We start from the raw sequence: 7,525 nt of genomic DNA, 5'->3' as shown, positions 1-7,525 counted from the left end.
CTGGAGCTTAAGTAGACTTTACTGTTTTTTCTCTACACCTAACAGGTGTTTCTTCTATCTAAAGGTGTTATCAACTTTATGACTACAACTATTAATATAAACCCCTGCCATATCCCAATATCAAACACTATTATTCATGTGATTAGTCCTAATCACAGCCATATTACTATCACTACCTGTATTGGCAGCTGGTATTTTTACCATGCTATTAGCAGACTGAAATCTAAATACAGCTTCCTTTGATCCTGAAGGAGGAGAGGACCCAATACTGTATCAACATTGATCTTCTTTTTCAGACACATGAAGCATATATTTTGATTTTGCCAGGATTTAGCATGATTTCACATATTGTAACCTATTACTTAGGGGAAAAGAAACTTTCAAGTGCATGGGAATAGTCTGAGCTATAGTGTCAACTGGATTCTTAGGATTTATTGTATGAAAACATCATATATTCACAGTAAGGATGTATGTTGACACATAAGCCTATTTGACATCAGCCACAATAATTATTACCAGGCCAACAAGAGTAAAAATGTTCACTTGATTAGCAATGCCTCATGACAGTAACATTAAATGATCCCCAGCTATAATGTTAGTCCTAGGTTTTGTATTTCTTTTACCAGTCAGAGGGTTAACAGGAATTTTTCTGGCTAATTCATCTTCAGATATTTTCTTCATGATATACACTATGTAGTTACATAGTTGCATTATGTACTTTCAGTGGGAGATTTGCTATTATAGGGGGCTTTCTGCACTGAATCTCATTATTCTCAGGCTATACTCAATTTGACATGAGCAAAAATTCACTTCATAAATGTATTTGTAGATGTTAACATAACCTTTCTCAAAAACACTTTCTAGGCCTGTTTGGAATACCACAACAATATTCTGACCACCCAGATGCATACACAGTATGAAATACTACTTCATCTATAGGCCCATTGATTTCTTTAACCACAGTAATACCAATAATTCTTATTACCTGAGAAGCATTTGCATCAAGACGAGCTCTTAACAGTACACCAACCATATCACACACTCAATGAACCTATGGACATCATTTTAAAATAAATAAGGAAATAATCGATCCCCCAACTACTGATTTCAAGTCAAAATCATAACCATGATTTCTTTCTCTATTTAGGAGATATTAGTAAAATATTATATCACTTTGTTGAAGTTAAATTAAATAGGTGAAAAATCTGTATATATCAATGGCATATCCTCTACAACTAGACTTTCATGATGCAACACCAGCCGTCACAGAAGATTTCTTACACTTCATGGTAAAACATTAGTAACTGTTTTCTTAATCAGCTCACTAGTAGTTTATATTATCTCACTTATTCTGACAACAAACCTCACACACACTAGCACTATAGACACGCAAGAAGTAGACTATCCAAACAATCTTACCAGCTTTATTTTCATCTTAATTGCCTTTCTATCCCTATAGATTTTATACATAATAGGCAAAATTAACACTTCATGCCTTATGGTATAAACTATCAGTCACCCAAGATATTGAAGCCATGAATATAAGGATTATGAAGACTTGAATTTTGACTCCTATATAATCCAACATCAGAGTTAAAGCCAGGGTATTTGGAAGTAGATGATTGGGTTGTTTTACCTATAGCGATAGTTAAACAAATGTCAATTTCCACAGCAGATGTGCTACACTCATGAGCTGTGCCTTCTCTAGGACTAAAATTAGATGCGATCCCAGAGCAACTATATCAACCAATTTTTCTAACACTAATTCAGTACAGTTCAGTCGCTCAGTCATCTCTGACTCTTTGCGACCCTGTGAACCGCAGCACACCATGCCTCCCAGTCCAGCAGCAACTCCCGGAGTCCACCCAAACCCATGACCACCAAGTCGGTGATGCCATCCAACCATCTCATCCTCTATCATCCCCTTATCCTCCTGCCCTCAATCCCTCCCAGCATAAGTGTCTTTTCAAATAAGTCAGCTCTTTGCATCAGGTGGCCAAAGTATTGGAGTTTCTGCTTCATCATCAGTCCTTCCAATGAACATCCAGGACTCATCTCCATTAGGATGGACTGGTTGGATCTCCTTGCAGTCCAAGGGACTCTCAAGCGTCTTCTCCAACACCACAGTTCAAAAACAACAATTCTTCTGTGCTCAGTTTGCTTTATAGTTCAATACTCACATCCGTGCATGACCACTGGAAAAAAAATACACCTGACTAGACAGACCTTTGTTGACAATGCAATGTCTCTGCTTTTTAATATGCTGTCTAGATTGCTCATAACGTTCCTTCCAAGGAGCAAGTGTCTTTTAATTTCATGGCTGCAATCACAATCTGCAGTGATTTTGGAGCCCCCCAAAATAAAGTCAACCACAGTTTTTACTCTTTCCCCATCTATTTAACATGAAGGGATGGGACTGGATGCCATGATCTTAGTTTTCTGAATGTTAAGCTTTAAGCCAATATTTTCACTCTCCTCTTTCACTTTCATCAAGAGGCTCTTTAGTTCTTCTCCTCATTCTCCCATAAGGGTGGTGTCATCTTCATATCTGAGGTTATTTATATTGCTCCCGGCAATCTTGATTCCAGCTTGTGCTTCCTCCAGCCCAGCGTTTCTTATGATGTACTCCACAGACAAGTTAAAAAAGCAGGGTGATAATATACAGCCTTGATGTACTCCTTTTTCTATTTGGAAACAGTCTGTTGTTCTATGTCCAGTTCTAACTCTTGCTTCCTGACCTGCATACAGGTTTCTCAAGGGACAGGTCAGATGGCCTGGTATTCCCATCTCTTTCAGAATTTTCCACAGTTTATTGTGACCAACACAGTTAAGGGCTTTGGCATACTCAGTAAAACAGAAATAGATCTTTCTCTGGAACTCTCTTGCTTTTTTAATGATCCAGCAGACGTTGGCAATTGGATCTCTGGTTCCTCTGCCTTTTCTAAATCCAGCTTGAACATCTGGAAGTTCATAGTTCATGTCTTGCTGAAGCCTAGCTTGGAGAATTTTAAGCATCACTTTACTAGCGTGTGAGGTGAGTGCATTGTGGGGTGGTTTGAGCATTCTTTGGCATTACCTTTCTTTGGGATTGGAATGAAAACTGACCTTTCCAGTCCTGTGGCCACTACTGAGTATTCCAGATTTGCTGGCATATTGAGTGCAGCACTTTCACAGCATCATCTTTTAGGATTTGAAATAGCTCAACTGGAATTCGATTACCTCCACTAGCTTTGTTCATAGTGATGCTTCCTAAGGCCCACTTGATTTCTCATTCCAGGATGTCTGGCTCTAGGTGAGTGATCACACTATCATGATTATCTGGGTCATGAAGATCTTTTGGGCACAGTTCTTCTGTGTATTCTTGCCACCTCTTCTTAATAACTTCTGCTTCTCTTAAGTCCCTACCATTTCTGTCCTTTATTGAGCCCATCTTTGTGTAAAATATTCCCTTGGTATCTCTAATTTTCTTGAAGAGATCTCTAGTCTTTCCCATTCTATTGTTTTCCTCCTTTTTTTTTTGCACTGATCACTGAAGAAGGCCTTCTTATCTCTTCTTGCTCTTCTTTGGAACCCTGCATTCAGATGGGGATATCTTTCCTTTTCTCCTTTGCTTTTCACTCTCCTCTTTTCACAGCTATTTGTAAGGCCTCCTCAGACAGCCATTTTGATTTTCTGTATTTCTTTTTCTTTTCTGTATTTTTGGGGATGGTCTTGATTTCTGTCTCCTCTACAATGCCATGAACCTCCATCCAGAGTTCATCAGGCACTCTATCAGATCTAGTCCCATAAATCTATTTCTCTCTTCCACTGTTAGTCATAAGGGATTTGATTTAGGTCATACCTGAATGATTTAGTGGTTTTCCCTATTTTCTTGCATTTCACTCTGAATTTGGCAATAAGCAGTTCATGATCTGAGCCATAGTTGGCTCCTGGTCTTGTTTTTGTTGACTGTATAGAGCTTCTCCATCTTTGGCTGCAAAGAATATGATCAACCTGATTTCGGCGTCATCCATCTGTTGATGTCCATGTGTAGAGTCTTCTCTTGTGTTGTTGGAAGAGGGTGTTTGCTATGACCAGTGCATTTCCTTGGCAGAACTATATTAGCCTTTGTCCTGCTTCATTCTGTACTCCAAGACCAAATTTGCCTGTTACTCCAGGTGTTTCTTGACTTCCCACTTTTGCATTCCAGTCCCCTTTAATGAAAAGGACATGTTTTTTGGGTGTTAGTTCTAGAAGGTCTTGTATGTCTTCATAGAACTGTTCAACTTCAGCTTCTTCAACATTACTGGTTGGGCCATAGACTTGGATTACTGTGACATTGAATGGTTTGCCTTGGAAACTAACAGGGATCATTCTGTTGTTTTTGAGATTGCATCCAATGACTGCATCTCAGACTCGTTTGTTGACTATGATAGCTACTCCACTTCTTCTAAGGGATTCCTGCCCACAGTAGTAGATATAATGGTCATCTGTGTTCAATTCACACATTCCAGTCCACCTTAGTTTGCTGATTCCTACAATGTTGATGTTCACTCTTGTCATCTCCTATTTGACCACTTCCAATTTGCCTTGATTCATGGACTTAACATTCCAGGTTCCTATGCCATATTGCTCTTGATAGCATCGAACCTTTCTTCTATCAAGTTTCTATCAAATTCTATCAAGTTTCAAGAGATAAACTGTACTCACAAAGTATAAAATAATAAAATCACATAGAAAGATACTCCACACCAATAATTATTAAATCAATGCCAATCAAAACTACAATAAGGTATCACGTCACGCTGGTCACAGTGGCCATCATCAAAATGATCTACAAAGAATAAAGACTAAACAAATAAATAAAATAAAACATCTGCAAAGAATATACGGAAAATGAAATCCTCCTACAATCATTTTGGGAATGTAAATCGTGAAGGCACTATGGAAAACAGCATGGAGCTTCCAAGAAATACAAGACATAGAGGTATCCTAGGACCCTGCACTCCCACTCATGGGCCTAGGTCCAGAGAATGTGAAGTGAAAGTCACTCAGTCGTGTTCAACACTTTGCAACCCTATGGACTATACGGTCCATGGAATTCTCTAGGCCAGAACACTGGAGTGGGTAGCCTTTCCCTTCTCCAGGGGATCTTCCAAACCCAGGGATCAAGTCCAGGTCTCCAGCATTGCAGGCAGATTCTTTACCAGCTGAGCCACAAAGCAAGCCCAAGAATACTGGAGTGGGTAGCCCATCCATTCTCCAGCGGATCGTCCTGTCCCAGGAATTGAACTGGGGTCTCCTGCATTGCAGGCAGATTCTTTACCTACTGAGCTATCAGGGAAGCGTGGGCCACAGAAAATCACCATTCAAAATGACACGTGCACCTTGATTTTCAGGGCAGCACTCCTTCAATAGGCAAGACACGGAATCCAGCAAAAGGCCCAGTGGAAGAAAACTGAAGACAAGGCGGTACATCTATAACTGGAACACCATTCAACCGTAAAACAGAGTGAAACAAGGATGCTGTCAGCAGTATGGTGTACGAAGAAATCATCACCCGAAGTGAGGAAACTCAGAGATAGAAAGACAAATATCATGAGATATCACTTACGGGCACAATCTATAAATTCATACCAATGACCTAATGTACAAAACGGTCTTCACAGCGTGCGAAAATCAAATTATGAGTATCAAAAGAAGGAAAGAAGGGATAAAGAGTTTAGGATTTATATACACACTAAGATCTAACAAACTGATAAGTAAATAGGACCTAGTGAAAAAAACAGTGGACTCTACTAGAGAGACTGTAATAATCTATATGAGGAGAAAAATGGAAAAAGAATAGATTCACTTCTATGTAAAATCAAACTACGTTCCTGTACAGCTAAAACTATTAAAACAATGGAGATCAACCTGAGTCCAATAGAAAATAAAAATTAAATTACAGAAGATCCATATAGGGGTCCCTAGACAGTGGCGACCCTACAGATTAGGTCTGTGATACACTATGATGTTAATATGACACCGCCAAAGGATTTCACCCAGCAGAACACAGAGCAGCAACCCATTCAAAGGTGCCTGATCTCATGTGAATGTCCCAAGATGAAGAGAAGAAAGACCACAGGTTAATCAGGTCAACACCCTCAATTCAGATGTTGGGGATCTCCAAGGGGCAAGACACACACAAGTGAAGAGCAGACACGGGGTCTGTGGGCACAGAATCCGGACCCGTGTGGATGGGGTGAGACCCACATGGTCCCCAAACTCTGCATCTGGGGCTGCATGACTCTTGGTTAGGACACCAGGTCCCTGATGGCTGGGCCCCAAAGGCGGAAACGAGTGGGTTCCTGGAACCTCCTGAGTTCCTGAAAGCTTCTCTCATCCCAGAGAAGTCCTCCTCTCCTGCCCTTTGGTTCTGTCTAATACTAACTGTTTTGACAGCTGTCACGATAATGTTGAACACACTGCCTTGGTTCCAGCAGGCTCCGTTCTTTGTTTTCAAACTGAGGTGTTGAGAAAACACACCAGGCGCGGGGCGAGAAGACGAGGGGCAGGTCTGGTGTCTGCTGAGCAGTGACGGCCGACGGGAAGGTGATCACATAGCAACCTCACCTGCTGCTCGTTGGATTTTTGCCTGATCCTTGTACCCTGGAATCAATGAGCCAGGCGAACCTGCCTCCCTACTCAAACTGAATGCGCTGAAAAACTGGAATAATTACCAAGTAGCCCACCTGAGGAGTCTCCATGAGCCTCAGGGCAGGTGAGCCTGGCAGGAGGAGAGACTAAGAGCCCTACTGCAGCACTGACCCCTGGGAGGGCCATGGAATCCCCTCTCAGAGGAGGCACATTACCGAGAGAGGCCCACCTCAGCTCCAGACCCCAGACCTCTGAGCACTGACATTCAGAAACAGGCACGGAGTTTTCCAGGACGGAGGCCAGGCCCAGTCCGCACCCAGGTCTCCACGTCCTCGTACACACAGAACATGGTCGGTGTCAATATTCTCATTGCAGGAAGCAAGCAGTCTTGTCTAAACATAATCAGTGCAGACAGGATTGAAAAGTCAAAGTGTTCATTATGGTTCCTTTGTGTTCACATTGTCAGGGTAGAAACAATCCATTGTTTCAAATTGGTTTCTTCTAATTCTGTTATTTGCTATTATATGAATGAAAGGCCATACTTAAAAAAAATACATAAGAAAATTCTTGCAAAAAAAAAATTGAATCAAGGAGCCCATAAGCTGTATGAACTCTGCCTTCTAAGAGTTTCAATTTCAAAGACTGAGGGCTGGAGCAGAAGGGGATGACAGAGGACAAGATGTTAGGATAGCATCACCAACATAATGAACAGCAGTTTGAGCAAACTCTGGTAGATGGTGAAGGACAGGGAAGCCCAGCATGCTGCAGTCTATGGGGTTGCAAAGCGTTGGACACGACTGAGCAACTGAACCACATCAAGCTTCAATTTTCTGCCTGGAGAAACCTGATAAAATAGGCACCCTGATTTTGTCACTTCTCTGTTTAAACTCTGCTAAGATGAAACTGA

This window comes from Muntiacus reevesi, chromosome 1 (genome assembly GCF_963930625.1).
Source record: "Muntiacus reevesi chromosome 1, mMunRee1.1, whole genome shotgun sequence".
In the NCBI taxonomy this organism is placed as follows: Eukaryota; Metazoa; Chordata; class Mammalia; order Artiodactyla; family Cervidae; genus Muntiacus; species Muntiacus reevesi.
This window is presented reverse-complemented; position numbering follows the sequence as displayed.